This window comes from Mus musculus, chromosome 17, assembly GCF_000001635.26.
Source record: "Mus musculus strain C57BL/6J chromosome 17, GRCm38.p6 C57BL/6J".
NCBI classification, from domain to species: Eukaryota; Metazoa; Chordata; class Mammalia; order Rodentia; family Muridae; genus Mus; species Mus musculus.
In genome coordinates, this window is record NC_000083.6 from 80,922,335 (window position 1) to 80,940,006 (window position 17,672).

General features: G+C 44.2%; 1 long non-coding RNA gene and 1 pseudogene across 2 annotated transcripts in view; one reads left to right on the plus strand and one right to left on the minus strand.

Annotated features, from left to right (window-relative positions):
• The window catches only part of C230072F16Rik (RIKEN cDNA C230072F16 gene), a 36,655-nt gene extending 25,542 nt beyond the window's left edge, over positions 1–11,113 (plus strand). Inside the window, exons 2-6 of one of the 2 annotated variants that reach the window (NR_131127.1) lie at positions 833–1,015; positions 1,132–1,267; positions 4,434–4,608; positions 9,625–9,997; positions 10,608–11,113. This is a non-coding gene — a long non-coding RNA (RIKEN cDNA C230072F16 gene). Of the gene's footprint in view, positions 1–832; positions 1,016–1,131; positions 1,268–2,607; positions 2,687–4,433; positions 5,131–9,624; positions 9,998–10,607 lie in introns of those variants that run through there. The other variant, NR_131128.1, reaches the window with a different exon arrangement.
• Gm9386 (predicted pseudogene 9386) lies at positions 15,583–16,459 on the minus strand (annotated as a pseudogene).

Below are 17,672 nucleotides of genomic sequence, written 5' to 3' on the forward strand. Positions count from 1 at the left end.
AGTTCAAGGACATACTCACAAGTCATTACTATCTTCTCTTCCCCTCTCCTCCCCTTTCTCTTTCAGTTCTACAGACTGAACCCAAGGATTGGTGCATGCTAGGCAGTCTTTTGCCACTGGATATAATCCAGGTTACATTATGGCTTGAAATCATCTAATGCAAATGATAACGTAGCTAACATTACAAGCCATCTCAGAGCTTTCCATGTATCGTGACTCAGATGATGCCAGCTAAAACCAAACCACACAAAGAATATTTATTTCAGTCGCACTTCAGGATCTGAACAGATTCTGATTTTTTTTTTCAGCTTGTCTGAAGTATGACAAATTGGAACTGTGCATATTTAAGACATTTAAGGTGTACATCCTGACGTTTGGGTATGTATGTACATTACAAAGTGATCACCGCGGTCTAACTATTAACATATCCGTCACCTCGTAGAATTTGCATTTCCTACTCTACCTGTAGTAAGAACATTTAAGAAAATCTCAGGGCTATGACACAATATTGTCAAGTGTAGTCACTCACCATGCCTAAGAGAAGCGTAGCCACAGTGGCGGGCATGGTAGCGGAGACAGAAAGCTGAGAGTCTCAGCATGACACAGGGAGGGCAAGCTGGAAGCTGCATGATGTTTTAAACCCTCAAAGCCAGCCTCCAGTGATGTACCTCCTCCCACAGGCTATACATTCTGTACCTCCCCCAAACAGCAATGTCAACTGAGGACCAAGCGTTTAAACATTTGAGACTGGAGGATCTTCTCATTCAAGCCACCATAGGGTTGTACCTTGGATTCCACACAGAGATGATATCAAGTCATATTTATTTTGCAGAGTCTGGCTTATCAACATAATGTGCCCAGCATCACCCACATGGAGGCTTTAGTTATAATCCTCGTGCACTGGTTTGGACCCTGGAATTCGTTTGAAGAGATGTAGATCATCAGCTGAGTGCCATGTGCCAACCGTGAGACCCAGACTGATGTTGGACATGTTTGTAGTTTTGGGGAAGTTCAGGTACATTCAGTGGTTCCCTCTTTCTCCAGCTTAGCAATGAACCCTTTTCTTTTGCTGGACTATGGAGATCCACCTATATTGCTGCCTCTTAAGACACTTTTTTTTTTTGTCCACAGACCCTCACTACATTTTTCTTCGTGCCATCCTGAAACCATCTGTCTGTTTTTCGTTTCATGGCGTCTTCTACCTTCAGTGGCCAGCTCTTGCCAGGAATGGATTTTTCTGAAGTATCAAGAGGTCACAAATAACAAGGTTTCTTTCTTTCTAAAAACTTAGCAACATCCCAGTGTTTGTGTGTATAGTCTCTCTGTGTCCTCTCTGTCTTGGTCTCTGTCTGTCTGTCTGTCTGTCTCTGTCTCTCTTTCTCTCTTGTGTGTATGCGTGTGTGTGTGTGTATGTTCCTAAGGATCACCTAAGGAACTCTGCATGCTAGACAAGCACTCTACCTGTGAATTATACCCACACTCCTACGCCACATTTTAAAAACAATATAACTGTAAGTTGGGTACGGCAGCACGAGCCTGTGATGTGAGCATTCAGAAGGCTGGGGAGGAGTTCAAGGTCAATCTGGGTCAAGGTTCAAGGTCAAGTGCTGAGATGCTCACTCAACAAAACAAAAACAGATACAGAGAGACTTATAACTTTACCTTCCCCTGGAAGTCTGAAATTCTAATTAGTAACAAAACCTTTCCTTTTTTTCCCCTTTCACACACATACTTGTGCTCCACCAAATCCGATTAAATATAAACAGCTAGTGTCTGGCTAGATGATTAACAACCCATAGATTGCTGGAAATGTCGAAGCAAACCGTAGAAAAGTGCCCTCAGACTAACTGAAAGGGTTAATCGCATTTACTTTCTCCTACCAAAGGGCTCTGTTTAATTTTCACGTCCGCATGTCTGGTGTCCTTTGATGAAGTATGTCATCTGCTCTTCAAAACTTCCCTGCTGGTAAAAGACATGCATTTATTTTTAAATACATTCATAATTTCTGCTCTATAGGAATAAACTATGCCTCCGGGAAAGATGTGCATTGCACGGATACACTTTGTGAAGGTAAACACACAGAGGCATTCTGCTTTCTGTTAATTAATGATAGCGGTGCCAAGCTTTTATAGGAAACCAATTTTCCTTTTGAACACCAGGGAGATCTTTGAGCCTAAGAAATGTTTCAATTTAGGAAAACCATAGCTCAGCCAAAAGTGCAGACGTAGCAGGTGAATTACGGTTGGACTAGAAACTAGGATGCACGAATGCTCGGTAAGTACAAATGGGCCCCAGAAGTCTGTTCTTGAAACTACAGACAACTCTGGAAGTTGGAATTTGCTTCAGCATTTTCCCTGGAGTAGGAGTTGAGATGCATGGACTGCGGCTGTGGGGGGCTGAGAGAGGCTGGAGCAGCCCACAAGGTAGACCCTTGCCATGGGCATGCAAGGTTCTTGCTTGGCTGGTGAGGGATCAGTGTTCTCTGTCTCCAATGAAGACGCACCTGATCTTTTGGCAGAGTGGAAGTCTGGCATCCTTGTCTTATTCATTAGGAGGTTATTTATGAGACTCACTAACTGTGGCATGACCTCTTTGGTGTATTTAAAGCAATCCTGGGCTGATGCTATCGGAGGGTGTTTTGCACATGCAGATGCTGCTTGTCGGCAGGAGTGTTTGACTAGACAAGGTGAGAGAAGGATGTGAATGCCAAGTCTCTCTGCAAAGCCCAACAGAGGCATGCTTGGTGACTGAAGAAGAGTAGACATCAATGTTACTTAAAGTGAAGGAAAGGGAGCAGGGTGGTGGTGGCACACACGTTTAATTGCAGCACTCTGGAGGCAGAGGCAGGGGGTCTTTGAGTTTGAGGCTGGTCTGGTCTACTGAATGAATTCTAGGCCAGCCAAGGCTACACAGAAAAACCCTATCTCGAAAACAAACCAACACCAAAACGAAAAACAAAAAAGAAAAAGCAATCCAAAAGAAAAGTGGAGGAAGTGGTTTCTACTGAGTAAATAGCAGGGATAAATTCAGCATAGATAAATTGTGTCCACACAGGTATATACACAATGAGGTTACATATGATACCATATATAAGAATTACAGGTTGGAAGGCTGAAGTATAGTTCATTTGTAGAGTGCTTGCCTCGCATGCCTTAGATTTGATCCCTAGCGCCAACCACATTAGCCTGGAGTTGTGGCTCAAGCTTGTAATTCCAGCACTTGAAAGTGGAGGCAGGGACATCAGCTATTCCGAGTGTCACCCTCTGCTACATCCAATATGAAGGCAACTCTGAGATATATGAGACTCTGCCTCAAAAAAAGTACAAGTTGGAAATAACCTAATAGAGAGCAAGGACAAAGTATGACATAGTTCTACAGTGAAGTATTGTGTAACTGTGAAAAACAGCTCGCAGCTTTGTAAGAGTGAAGTACCCACCACAGATCCCTAAGGCCAGTCATCAAGTATAGTCCAGTATGTCCACATACATGCTATTTTTGAAACTGTGTATGTGGACCAATGCTGCCCGTGGGGAACAAAATTGGGGAAGGTGAGTGCACCATCCCTTGGTCTTGGGATATTTCTGTATTAATGCAAAGATTGTAATTAGCTAAAGATAAATATATACATAGCTGTAGCTAAATATATACATATTTTAAAAAGAAGTTTAAATTATTTAAAAGTGTTTTAGCCAAGTTTCTCAGAGTAAACCTGGGACTACACAGTAGTCAAAAAGAACAAATCTGTAGCTGCCAAGGAGGCTTTATGGTAGCTTGAAGCTATCAGGAGAATATTTCATAGGAGCGGATTTCTAGAGCATGCACTAGCTTCTGAGACAGGGCGGGACCACGAGTTTAAGTCAGTGGTTCTCAACCTTCCTAATGCTACATGGTCGACCTCCAAAGGGGTCTAGACCCACAGGTTGAGACCCACTGGCCTGAGTGCTCACTGGCTTCACCCCTTGCCCATTCCACCAGCTTAAGGAGATTGCTACCCATATATAGTCACTCTTTTCTTCTTCAGAGTTTACAAAGCACTTTTCAAGTCTTGAGCAAGACAGGAAACCTGTGAGTGGCCCTTTTGTCCTCATTTTCAGGGAAGCTAATGGAGTTAGTTTATATGCTCCGGTGACACACACAGCTAGGGTAGAGCTGAGCAAGGACTCAGACAGGGAATCTATTCCCAATGAGGCCATTAATCCCAGGTAAATCACTACTTTTCTAGGTCTTGGGTTCTTCAGCTATAAAATAGGCTTGCAGCAGTTTCCTAGGCGTGAGTTTAGAATTGTTTAAAGGAAAACAAGTGCCTTACCCACCCCATTGCCAACTTTTTAACAGCGGCCCCACCCTCTAGAACGCACAAGTTCGTGGTTCGGTGGAAGGGGAAAAGGATCTGTGTTGTGAAGTGACTTAAGGGACTGACTCTGTTCTTGCAGAACATCTGGAAAGGGCCAGAGAGAACACATCATGTCATCCCTGTCATCCTTGTCAAGGCTGTCTCTTGCGCGCGCCGGACTGGCCAGCAGTAACGACGCTGCAACAGGATCCTTCTGCACACGTTTATTGGGAGAGCTTGATTGCAGAGGCGAAGAGACCCCGAGCCCAGAACTGGTGCTGCTTATATAGGCCTAGGAGAGGCGTGTCTCACACCCGGATTGGTTATGCACTACGCCTCATTTGCATGTTCCTCATCTGATTGGTTATTCTCTCTCTCTGTACCTCACAGAGCCTCATTATCATACCTCATTTGCATGTCTCACATCTGATTGGTTATACTCTCAAAGCCTCATTATCATGCCCGGGCCAGGCAGTGTCTTTGCAAAACACTTTACTGCATATGTACACATTGGTTGTTTGTCCAAACTTATGCGTGGTGGCCAGCAGTAGTCAGTGCCACTCTGCAACGGCACATGTGGCTTCCCACAGCTGTCATCCCTCATGTGGTCCTCCTCCTTGGCTGGTACAGGCATGAGATCTTGATGTTCAGGATGGTGAGGGAGAACTGCTTTCTCCTGACCTCAATCTTTCCAGACTCTTATGTAAGGGTTTGGCTTCAATGCAGAGTGAAAAGATGGTTCTGTGCTGTTCTAGCTAGTGCATAGTGTCTCTAAATAAACATGCTAAATGATCAGGTTTGCTGTGTCACTAGCAATGGTTCAGAGTAAAACAAGTCATCCTATCTCATCACACAGCCACCACCTTATTTTTATTGCTTTTTAAAAGAATCTTTATGTGTGTGTACATGTGGGAGGTTATGGAAGGTGTGTGGGCAAGAGTATGCCCCAGATAGCATGTGAGGGTCAGAGGACAGCTTTGAGTATCAGTCTTTGCCATCTACTTTGCTTGAGACTGGTCCCTTACTATTTGAGCTACGTGAGCTGGCCTGTGAGCTTCTGGGGAGTCTCCTGTCTCTGCTCATTTCACTGTAGAAGTGCTGGGATTGCAGACGGACACTATGGTGTATAGCTTTACTTAGGCTCTGGGGGATCCAAACCCAGATGTTCATGCTTGTGTGGCGAGCACTTTATCCACCTAGCAATCTTCCTAGCCACACAACTTCCACACTACTAGTAGTATCTGCCAAGCAACTGAGCCTGAATCCTGGGCTAATCAACAAGGCTTCAAACACCTATGGCTACAGGGCTATGCTTTAAGGTGTAGTTTTTGTTAGTATTCTGATATACTGTGGGAAATAACCCAGAGGGTGACTTCCATTGGAAATGAAACTTATACTTCACAGATCCTGAGAGGAGAAGGAGGGAACAGCCTATGTGTGCTCCAGGGAAGAGTACATGGCAGTTGGGAACCTGAAGAAGGAAGCAATAGAAAACACAGGCCTGAGTCTTTTTTGGAAGAGTTTTCCTTCAGAAAGGAATGGGTAAACGAGGCAAGCAGGCTTAGGGATAGCTAATTTGAACCTGCCAGAAGGTTCTAGCTTTAGTGAATATTGCCAGTTCAGAGAAGCACTATCTCTCAGGGCATGTACTTTCTCTCTTTCAAAGGGCCCAAGTTAATCCTTTTTAAGAAATCTTTCAATGGATCTATGTGTCTATGTATCTATCTATCTGTCTGTCTATCTTCTTTTTCTTCTTCATTATCACCATCTATTTACTTATCCATCATTATTTATTATGTCTCTCTATTATGTATCTATGTATGTATCTATGTATGTATCTATGTATGTATCTATGTATCTATCTATGTATCTATCTATCTATGTATCTATCTATCTATCTATCTATCTATCTATCTATCTATCTATCTATCTATCTATCTATGTGTCTATGTATCTATCATCTAACTTCTTCCTCTTCTTCCTCTTCCTCCTCTTCTTCCTTTTCCTCTTCTCCCTCCTCCTCCTCCTTCTTCTCCCTCCTTCTCCTCTTCCTCCTCTTTCTCTTCTTCTTCTTTTTCCTCTTCTTCCTCTTCCTCTTCTTCTTCCCCTCCTCCTCCTCCTTCTCCTCCTCCTCCTCCTTCTCCTTTTTCTTCTTCAATTTATTTAACTGTCTTCATCTATCATGTATGTATACACACACACACACGCACACGCACATGCACACGCAGGCATGTCTTGGGGATTGAACTCAGCTCATCATGTTGGGCAGCGAGCATCTTCACCTTCACCTGCCGAGCCCCCTCGTGGGCTCCCACCTTGGTTAACTAGAACTGACTTCTTTCTTCATAGCTCATTCCTTCTTCCACAGCTGCTCTTTCACCAGACCTACTCAGGTCATGGTATCTGGTCAGTAACACAACCTCCTACAGGTGATGGGTAGACTTTTATCTTATCATAATATCATTAAAAACAGAAGCCCCAATTCCAGAGCAAAGAGCCTGCTGTAGCAGGCATACTTCACCGGAAGCTTCTGCCTCCTGCTGTGTTCGTAACATTTCTCCCTTTCCTTCCTGTGCTACAAGGCCCCCCCTTGCCCTGCCCTGCCCTACCCGCCCCATTGTCGTTATTTTTCCCATGGTCTTCCACATTCATCTAGATTTATTTGCTTTCCCCTTTTATTTTTACCTGTTAACCTCTACATCTTCTCCTCTCCAATACAGCTGCTTACTCAGTGTAGATCTACCTGCCTGTAACTCTCAAAAACAAAACAAAACAAAACAAAACAAAACTAAACAAAACAAAACAAACCCAACCCTTGAGTTCTTTTGTAGCGTCCAGAAGCAAAAGCCAAAGGCACTGTCTATGGTCTTGGCAACTTGGGTTCAGGTAACCAAGGCAATTGCTACAGATGCTTTAGTCTGTAAATGTCAGGTAAAAATCCATTCTGATAGCATCCGAGTGTTGGAAGGGAGAGACATCTTCACTCCTGTACGACACTGGAAACGCCTCAGGGTTCTGGATGGCCACTCCGACCTCCCTAGACCGATCATGCCTAAGACTGTCGTAGGCATAAGAATCCACACTTGGATTTCTTTGTTGCTTTCTGGAGAATCTACTCCAATTATTCTCAAACCCTTCCCGTCCTGGATGGCACACAGAGCAGCGCCTTGGGCGGTAGAGGGAGAGTGCTCAGGTAACATAATGCCTGAAGAAAAGGGTGTGTGCGCTCGCACTCAAAGCGCAGATCTCACAGTCACTCTCCAGCTCTGAGATACAGTGCATACCCTTTTGTGTGAAAGATTTCAATTTTGGAATCTCTTGGAATTCATTCAGTACACTGAGGGGTCATGGAGGAGGGAAGGGCGTGGTGAACTGGATGGGGTGGAGTGGGGGTGGTCCTGTCTGAAAATAGAAGCAGCTTAATAGCCAGTTTGTTTCTAAAGCTGCCACAACAAATTACTAGTAACTTAGCCACTTAATACAAGTTATCACATTGTATTTCTGTAGATCAGAAGTCCAAAATTAGGGCCTTTGGCATGAAGGCAAGGGATTTCAGATGGGTTCCTTCTGGAGACCTGGGGAAAATGGGTTCCATGTTCCTTCTGCCTTCTAGAGGTTAGCCTGCATTCTGTAGCTCATGCCAGCTTCTTCCTTCAAGGCCACTAACACTGTGGCTCTCTGTCTGTCTCTTTGTTGTCATCCTGCTCTCTTTTCCAGATTATGGCAGGAAAAAAAATCCTATGGTTATAAGATTGCACATTGATTAAATCAGATATATGTATATAATTAAGGATAATCTCTCATTTCAGCCAACTCCTGAACTTTTAGTTTTACTGCTTAAAGTGCGTGCCTGTGCATATACGCATTCATATATGTGAACATTTATGGGTTGCATGGTGTCAGGGTTGGGGGTTGGGGATTGAGATATACCCAGAGGTCAACTTCAGCTGTTTCTCAGTCAAGACCCATCCTGTGTTTTGAGACCGGATCTCTCACAGTCTAGGGATCACCAATGCACCTAGGCTAGCTGGCCAGCAAGCCTCAGCCATCCACTTGCCTCTACCTTTTCAATACTGAGATTACACACGTGTGCCACCACCCCTAGCATTTTAACGTGGCCCTGAGATTGAACTCTGATCCTCGTGCTTTGGGCAGTAAGCATTTTACTGACCAAGTTATTGCCATGTAAGGGAATATGTTCTTGGATCGTGGAGGAGACTGGCAATTACTGGATCCCACCCCAGCCACACAGCTGATATTGTAACTGAAGCACAAGGTTTTTAAATTAGACCTGACTTTTCCATCTCCTTAGGAGCTAATAACTCCCCATAGATTTTTCTTTTAAAGCTGTCTGATTGATTGGATATCAAATCAGTTTATAGGCAAGCAATAATAATACTAGCAACGTCTTAATTTTTGTTATTCAAATTATAAGGTTAATTTGCTATACATAAGCTTGGTGTCATTTTCTCTATGCCTCTTCTTCAAACATACATGGGTTTCCTCTATCTTAGGAGAGTGGGGCTTAGCTCAGTGATAGAGCGCTTATGCATGAAGCACGATAGCCTGGCTTTGGTCCTCAACATTGAAGAAAACAAACAAACAATCAACATGACAGAAAAATCCACAAAATGGCCTTTACTTTTTCTGTCCTTTGCACCTGGACAAGGCTTCCTCTGCCTTCATTGCTGGAGTTCCAACACATGCTACCTATATTTTTTTCCTCACGTTTTATTTACCCCTCAGAATCCAAAGGCTTAATGTCTGTTTTAGTCTCTTTTCCACTGGCTGCTGAGCGAGCTCCCCTGTAATTCTTTCAGTTCACCATGAAGTCCCACACCTGGAGTTCCCGTGGCTCTCCTGACTCCTCACATCTAATTTCTTGTTCTTCCACCACCTCTGTCTCTCGTGGGCACCACCCAGTGAACATTTCTGCATAGACATCATTCTGTCCTCTAAGTCTCGATGGCCAGGGCCTCAGTCTTGTAAGCTGTTCTCCTGCTTGGCTTGTTTGCCTACCCATCTACATAACTCTATCTTTTCATTAAGAGAGCTCTGTCATTGCTTTAGCTATCTTGGCCTAAGCATCGGATCTTCAGTGTCCACCTGACTCCTTTCCCCTTTGATTTACCCAGTGTCACAATGTCACAATGCCTGTGTCATCTCTTCTTTTGCATCTGTGCTGTCCTTATGAGTCCTCTTACTCATGCCCAAATGACTCTGGGTGCACTGTTATCATTTTCGTTGTCACCAAGGCTACAGTAATCACCTTCTTTCTTTTTTTTCCGTAGATGGTGCTGCAGCTCTTTCCCCCATTGCTTAATATCTTGATGGCATTTTAAAGACCATGGGTTCTGAATCAACCTGTTGCCGTTTTATCCAAGATTCTTCACCAAAAGTCCTCTATCCTTGCTGGACCGTGGTGCCCACTGACCATGAATGAAATTCTTCTCCCTCGCCACCAACGTGCTCCCATTCACCTGGGACCCAGCAGCATGTCTACAGCCACCTCTGTTCATGACTTCCCCATCCTCTTGACACATTACCATCACCTGAGAAATACCGAGCAGCAAAGAACTTCTGCAATGCCAACCAAACTATCACAGTTGTTCATATCCCTGCTTCTCCTGCTGTGTCCGCAGCTCTTTTTGACCATTCCTACAGGTGACAACGTTGTACACACTCATGACAGTCTTTCCATTTGTCTAGCAGATTCTTTTCCTTCTTGCTTGCATATGTGAGATGTGCGACTAGGGAACAGACTAGCAACCAGTGATCCATTTGGCTTGGGCTATGCACACCCATCTTCTAATAATGTATCAGGCACTACTTCCTGTAAGTACTATGTATACAAACATACCTCTGAATATGGAGGGTATGAGAGCAGATCTGGCACAGACTGTATTGGAGTACAAGGCAAAACTGTGTCTTTCAGTAAATTTTTAAAGGAAATCTTTTATTAGCTATCTAATACCTACCAATAATAGGGTGTACATATTAACGTCAGATGGATTAAGGGAAGAATGGCTCACAGTGAACAACTGTTAATGTGATCCAAGCTGACAGTCAAAATAGGGAATCACTTGATTACACGCCTAGCACCAAAGCTCCCTCCTCTTGTGTATCCTACAAAAAGAAGCCCCAAACAGTACTTGGAGCCTTGAGTATCTCCATACATGCGGCCCACCGTCCTCTTGCAGTATATTCTGTTCTGTTGCTTCTCTTGAATGAAGTCTCCTCACTATTTTGTAATCTGTGTGGACTTTGATTTCAGGCCAAGAACCTGGAAACACCTGGCCCAGATCCTGACTGCTATCAACACACCAACTTTGTCCAGCTTGAAAACAAAGCAGAACAAAACAAGACAAAGGCAAAGACAAAAAAACAAAACAAAACAAAAAAATCCCCCAAAGACCAAAACCAAAACAAAAAACCCACCAAAACCTCTGTTCCTTTTGTGTTTTATTTTCCTCATTAGTCATTCCTGTTAGTGAGCACACACACGCCACGCCTCATCAAAACATACTGTACCTTATTTCCATGTCACTCCCTCCCCACTTATTCTTCTTCTGAACAAAAACACTCTATTCACATTTTCTCCCTCCTCCTAGTCTTCCTCAGGTCTACTCCAGGCAAGCTCACACCCCACTACCAAGGAAACCCTTACAGTGAAGCTTCCAGCGACATCTGCACTGCCAAGGCCCACTCTGAAGTCCCAGCTCTTGTCTTGGTCAACGAGTCGCAGTCACTGACTTCGGGGGCTGATGAATCCCTTCTGTCCTGAAACACTTGCTTCTCTTGGCTCGCTCTTGGGACTCTGAACTCTTGCATCTCTCTGGCCATGTCCTTTTGCCTCCTTGTGCTTCCCTAGACTCCAATAGATGGTGATTTTCCATGTCTCAGTCCTTGACCTTTCCTGTCAAGGCTTACTCTCTGGCTGACATCATGCAGTCTCATGGTTGAAGCCTCATCTATATTTGGATTCTCTTGGTTCCGAGTTTCTATCTTTAGCCTGAACTTCTTCCTTTAACTCTCTGCTTGCACATCCCATGGCTTCCTTACTGTCGGTATCTCGCAGCTAGTAGAACTCATAGTGCACTCTGTCTGAGCTCCTGACGTGGTCCACACTTCCACTCGCCTCCAGCAGCCTGTGCTTTGTCTGCTGACTCTATTGTCACCCTTCCTTTTTGTTGTCACATTGGAAATTCTTTTGGTTTCACTTTCAAGACCTCCCCAGAAACCACACGCTTGTCGCCATCTGACAGGCTACCTCTATCCTGGTCTAAAACCTGTCAATTGCCTATGAACTAAACAAACAGCCTGCACAAGTACAGACCCTGAAGTCCCACCATGCAGACTGGACGCAGTGGCTCTGCCAGTAAAGAATGACCTGAGCAAGGTGCTCAACTCTGCTTCTCCAGGTTCCTCACTGGGAAGACTGGGATCCTAACAACAATGCTGCTACTATGACTAGAAGTTGTGGAAAGTATTAAAGAAAAAAAAAAAACACCCCACATATAAAATATTGCCAGCCCCTACCAAATAGCATATGACCAATAAATGCTAAGTATTATCTATAAAGCTATAAAAACTCCATGACAGCGGATGAAAGGTGGTCAGCAAAATCAGAGAAGTTATGGGAATAACTATTCTGCTGAGCATAAGCCAAGACGATCTTTCCATATCCAAACCTAAGACAGGTGTGGTGGTGTGTGCCAACAATCTCAGTGCTTTGGAGGCAGAGGCAAGAGGATCAAGATTTCAAGGCGATCTTCAGACAATAGTGAGCCCAAGGGAAGCCTGGGCTGCATTAGGTGCTATGTCAAAAATTCAAACATGAATAAATAAATAAAAATTAATTAATTAATACCCAGGCCCATGTTGAATCAGGATAGAGCATGTTTGCATCAACTACTCTGACCTGTGCCTGTCTCTCGGTCCATTGCACCTTGGAGCAGCTTTTATCTGTCTTACAGTTTTACAGACAGACAACCCACTGCTAAGATGCCTCGATCTGGTAGTACTTGGTATTATCATGTCGCTGTCCTCAGCTTTAAGAACAATTTCTTCTCCAAATCCCCTTCCAGATCCCAGGAATCACAGATGGCCTTAATCTCAATCTTGGCTCTATTCTTGGTCAATCCCCCAATCACTCTTAAGGATTCCATATCTGGGTTACTGTTGCTGCTACCAATGACCACATTTAAAAGTGAGCCCAGCTCGGCATCAGGTCCTCTGCCTATATACTGGAGCTTCCAGGTTAAGTGTTTTATGGGTGCTTGAGTGTGCAAACAAGAGGGTCTCTGACTCTTCTGCTTCTTGTGCTTTTTTCCTTCTGTTGGTTTGTCTTGCCCAACTTTAATGTATCTTATTATATTCGTTTTATCTTATTATATTTTATTTTGTTATATTAAGAAGTGAATGAATGAATGAATGAATGAATGAATGAATAAATGAAAACTTAGCATAAAGGTTAACAACTGAACTGTCACTTATACCTGCTGGGGACAGGAGAGGGAAAAATCAGTTTTCTCCGACAAAATAACACTGGGTGTATCAACCATTCCAGAACAGGCCTCACGTTCCATGTCGGCTGACCAGCACATAACTGGACTCCACAATTATTATTTTTTTGTGTGTATTTTCTTTGGCTATGCTTTGGCAGATCCTTTTTTTTTTTCTCTTTTGTGGTATGGTTTTTACCTTGTTTTCTTGGTTTTGAGGGGCTCTGCTGTGTTGAGTTTTTGTTTGTTTTTTGAACAGGAACTTTAAAGTTGGGTGGGTAAGGAAGGGGAAGAGGATCTAAAAGGACAGGTGAAGTGAAGAATATGATCAAAATATATTGAAATTTTAAAATTATTTTAAATAATAAGATGTAATTAAAGCTACATTAAAAACGAGCCCTATAAATCTAATTTCATGCAGCCATGAAGACCATTTTAAATTCTCATTTTACTGGGAAAAAGAAAGCCCAGGCTTTTGGAGAAATGTGGTTGCTACAGAAAAATTGTAAGCCGCCAAGTAAGACCAGAAAAACTAATAATTTCCCATAAATTCCAAGGTGAGGCCAGCCAGCCAGACCTCCATGGGTGAAAAAAAAAAAAGAGTAATTAAATAATTTTCCTGAACACCCAGCAGTAACCTTTCTTATTTGTGACTAAACTTCATCAGTAGAAACTTTAGGAATTTCTTTTGGCTAATTGTAGGGTTTTCTAGGAGAGAACCACTTTCTGTGGTATTGGGATTTCCACAAGCACAAAGTGCCTTGGCTGGAAAACACTAAGAGGCATCTCCCTCACTGCCAGCCTTCTCTCTGGCTTGCCACTCACACCATCCAAGGCTCTCCTTCACAAGCAGGTTGATGCCGACACCTAATAAATTAGGCAGATGGGGCTCATACATCAACGCCACCTACTTGGATTCCTTTTTGGTCACTGATGCGTTCCCCTCGCCCCCCCCCCCCTTAATCAGCCTCATAAATCTGACCCTGACAAGGTCCTGCCCATCTCCATCCTGTAGTAGGAGGTGAAGTGGTCATTTGTCCCCAAGCTTTCATCCCAGTCTCTCCTTGAGTGACCATCAGTGCCATGTGGTGCCCATTCATTACAGGGGCTCAGGTGTGACCATGAAGATCGTGTGTCAAGGGCTGCCAAACCGGTGACTCCTTCCAGGAGGACAGCATGGCTCTCCAAGCACTGTGCGCATCAGATGCTCGCACTCCGCAGTGCCTGATTTATCCTGGCACACTGAGTGCTGTGCTGGATAGATCACACCCTGAGCTATTTCCCCCCCCCCCCCCCAGCATCCAGCCGTTGATAGCTATCCACACCCAAGCTAATGAATACATGGAATCGTCCAGTTTTTTCAAGAGATTTATCCAAAACAAGAATTGAAGACGAAAACAGAGCTGTCCAGGGTGTGACCTTGCTCTCACAGGTGGGGACAAATGCTTATGTGATCCTGTTGATTCGAATTTGACTCAATCTTTATCTCCAGATCTTGGCCCTGAGAATCAGGAATGTTGACCCAGCTCATGCCGGCGGTGTTTATGTTCCTCATGACTTGAGCAGCGGTGTTTTCAGCCTTCTAGGAGATGTGTCATTCAGTCTGGACTGTGTCTGAATCCTTGTCCTTTCTCATGCTCTTCTTAAAAGGGGGAGGGGGTGGGGAAACATATCCCACCCAATCAGAGGAGGAGGGGAGAGGGTAATAGGAGGAAGGATTGTGTGAGGGGGTGACTGGAAGGGGGCAGTGATTGTGATATAAAGTGAATAAATAAATAAATAAATAACGAACAAATAAAAGAGGAGGGTAGTTTTTTTCTCTTTCCTTATACAGGTGTTGTTCAAGGCTGACTTAATGTCCCCTTGTCCTCTGAGAGCTTCTCTATCCCTTATTCAAGAAAAAAAAATAGTTCAGATACACTCACCCATGATTTGTGCCTGTAAGATGCAGCAGCTGTGGGCAGTCATTTCACGCCCAGGCCTTTCCAGCTCATCCACTCTAAAGACCTGGGAAGGTGAAGACACCTTATCAGGCTCCAGCAGCTCATTTATGCTGTTCACAAAACTGCATTAACCACCTTCTTTATGGGCCCATAACAAATAGGCTATTGAAAGAGTGTAATGGTTCCTCATAGTTTGGATGCATATCATCTCACAGGCAATTTATGTTTTGGGGGGTTTTAAACCGGGCCTTTGTGCTTTCTCATTAGGGCCCGGTCCTTGGAAGAAGGGTCATGTTCTGACCACAGGATTGTGAGCAGCAAGAGCGAGCAGTCTCCAGAGCTTGTTGTTGCCGATGATAAATGATAAGCAGGAGAACACGCTGTCAGTTATGCTGAGCACTTGCTCTGCGTCAGCTTCACACCCGCTGTGTCTCTAACTGCTTTGTCTCCTTTAGATTCTTCTAGCATCCTTAAGGAGGACCCTACTCTTATCCCCACTTCACAGAGGCGTGGAGTCTTCTCTTCTAACGAAGCTCTCTATTTTCCAGGGTCTCAGATCCCTGACTCCAGTCTCTCAGCTTTTTCATGCCGTTCTTCCCTTGAGCAATCTCATCTAGTCTTATGAATTTAACAGTCAATAGGCAGTTTGTACCTATATGTTGATATTGCTAATTTAAATCTCTACTCTAAATTCTCCTTACTCCCTCTGCTTGGGAACATACCCAGGGCTTTGCCCGCATCAAGAAAACATTCTACCATCAAGCCACACCCTCGCCCCAGGCTGCTTCTCTTAGTCTTTTTTTTAAGAAAATTTTTGTGGTTTTATTGTATCATGAGGCATTGAAACATCTGAACAAATCAATATCTGGGCGGTTGGTGAGGCAGCTGCTTTCTCCTTCACTTCTTTGGGTTACTAGAGCAACTTGTCAGTAGATTAAAAAACAAAACAAAACAAAAATTAAAACAAAAACAAAACCCCACAATCGTTTGCATTACTTAAGTCTTTCCAAGGCATGCGCTGGTACAACACAAACTTCCTGTCAGATGCGACTAGTCTAGCATCCAAACATCATGCACAACACCGTGGTGACAGAAGCGCCCTGCACCCGCTCCCGCCTCGGCCCTGCTCGTTTGTGTATGATATTTGGAGCATCTGGAGGAGTGAACTAGGATTGGGAAGAGGGAGGAGGAAACAGCGTGACTGTGGCCAGGAGGAGGTCAGCCGAAGTTGCAGGGCAAGCCTGAACATGTCATTGGTGCAAACCCAAGCATTGTTGATGTTCTTTAATAGAAACATCTGGTGGAAACCCATGATGGGATCTTCATCAGCCTTGAGCTGGCCCACAACTATGCTGATGATGCAGCTATCTGGTGTAGGCTGGTGGTCCTGCGCCGTGATGCTATGCTGAATTTTCTGGAACGGAAGGCTAGATAGCTTCTCCACAATGGCAGCTTTCCCCTGGAACTGCTGACCTTCCCACGTAAGGCATGATGCATCAATATAAATTGCGCCTAGTTGGGTTCTGTCGTTATCAAATAACTGGTAGTAATGCTGAATAAAGCTGGATCCAATCTGCTCCCAAATTGGCTTGTCTCCCATCCTGGAGAGTCACCCACCTCTGAGACCCGTGGGGCTGGCACGATGGCGGCAGCGGCGGCGGCAACCCAGCGTGCTCTGCTTCTCTTAGTCTTACATTCACACATCCAACTGCCTTTTCCACTGGGCTTGCTGAGTGCCATCTCAAAGTCAACGTGCCCAAAGCATTCTTCCGCTTCTCTCTGTAAATGCTTTTCTCCTCCTGTCTTCCTTTCACAGCTCCTGGTTCACATTGAAAATGAATGGGGCTTGGTTTCTGGTCTCCATAACCTGCGCTCACAGTGATTCTGTGAGTTAGAGCTCCACCAGTTTCCCTGTTTAAGCTGCTGCCTCCTTGGGCCTATGTGTTAATGGTACCAATCTTGTCTAGACCATTGTGCCTGACTGGTTGTCCTGCCTGATACTGGCCAGCCCCAACCCCCAGCCAATTTTGCGCAGCAGTCTGAGTGACATTTACAAACATGAATCAATTCATGCCCTTTCCCTGCTTAAAACTCCTTAAAGATTTTCTTTTGATTCAAGTCCAAGCTCCATATATGGTTGAACTTGACCGATGTTGCAATGTCACCTCGTACTTTAACTATTTCCCATTCCTTTGTCAACTATTTGAATGTAAATAACAGCATGGACATGTGTCACTAATAAATTATCTAACCACTTGCATCTATGCCATCTACATTAAATTTCCTCACTATAATAGGCACGGGGGAGGGAAGGGAGTGGGAAGGATTATGAAGACCGTGTGAGGCAGACATTTATAGTCTAGTTGTTCAGAACTGTGTATCTGAGAATATGGGTAACCACCTGCCTTGCAGTGCAGAGTTAGGGAGCACTGAGCCTCTGTTAGGCAGGCTGTTTTGACCCAAGCACCCATGGGAATTCCCTAGGTCCTGGGTTCTTTGTAGGGGTATAGCTGTGATAGAAGATTTATGTCTGAGAAAATGGGTAGACATTTGGTAAGCCAGGCTCTTTTGTCCATCGGGGCAACCACACAGATGGTTATGAATTGGAGGCAATGGGCATCTTAGCTACATTCAGTTGTACTTTGGTTGTCACATATCACCCAAGAGCATAGAATCGAACCCTAGTATCTACAAACACAGACAAGGTGGCGGGTGCAGTTAGGTATGGCGATTAATGAGCCGCCATCTGCCAGCACATCATGCTTTGAGTGGGACTTAACGTGGTTACGGGTGTCTTTGAACATTTCCCCCCTACCATATGTGCTTAAAGGATCCAAAAAGGAAACAGCTTAATCCAGGAATGTGTAAAAGAATGGTGACATTCTGTGGTGT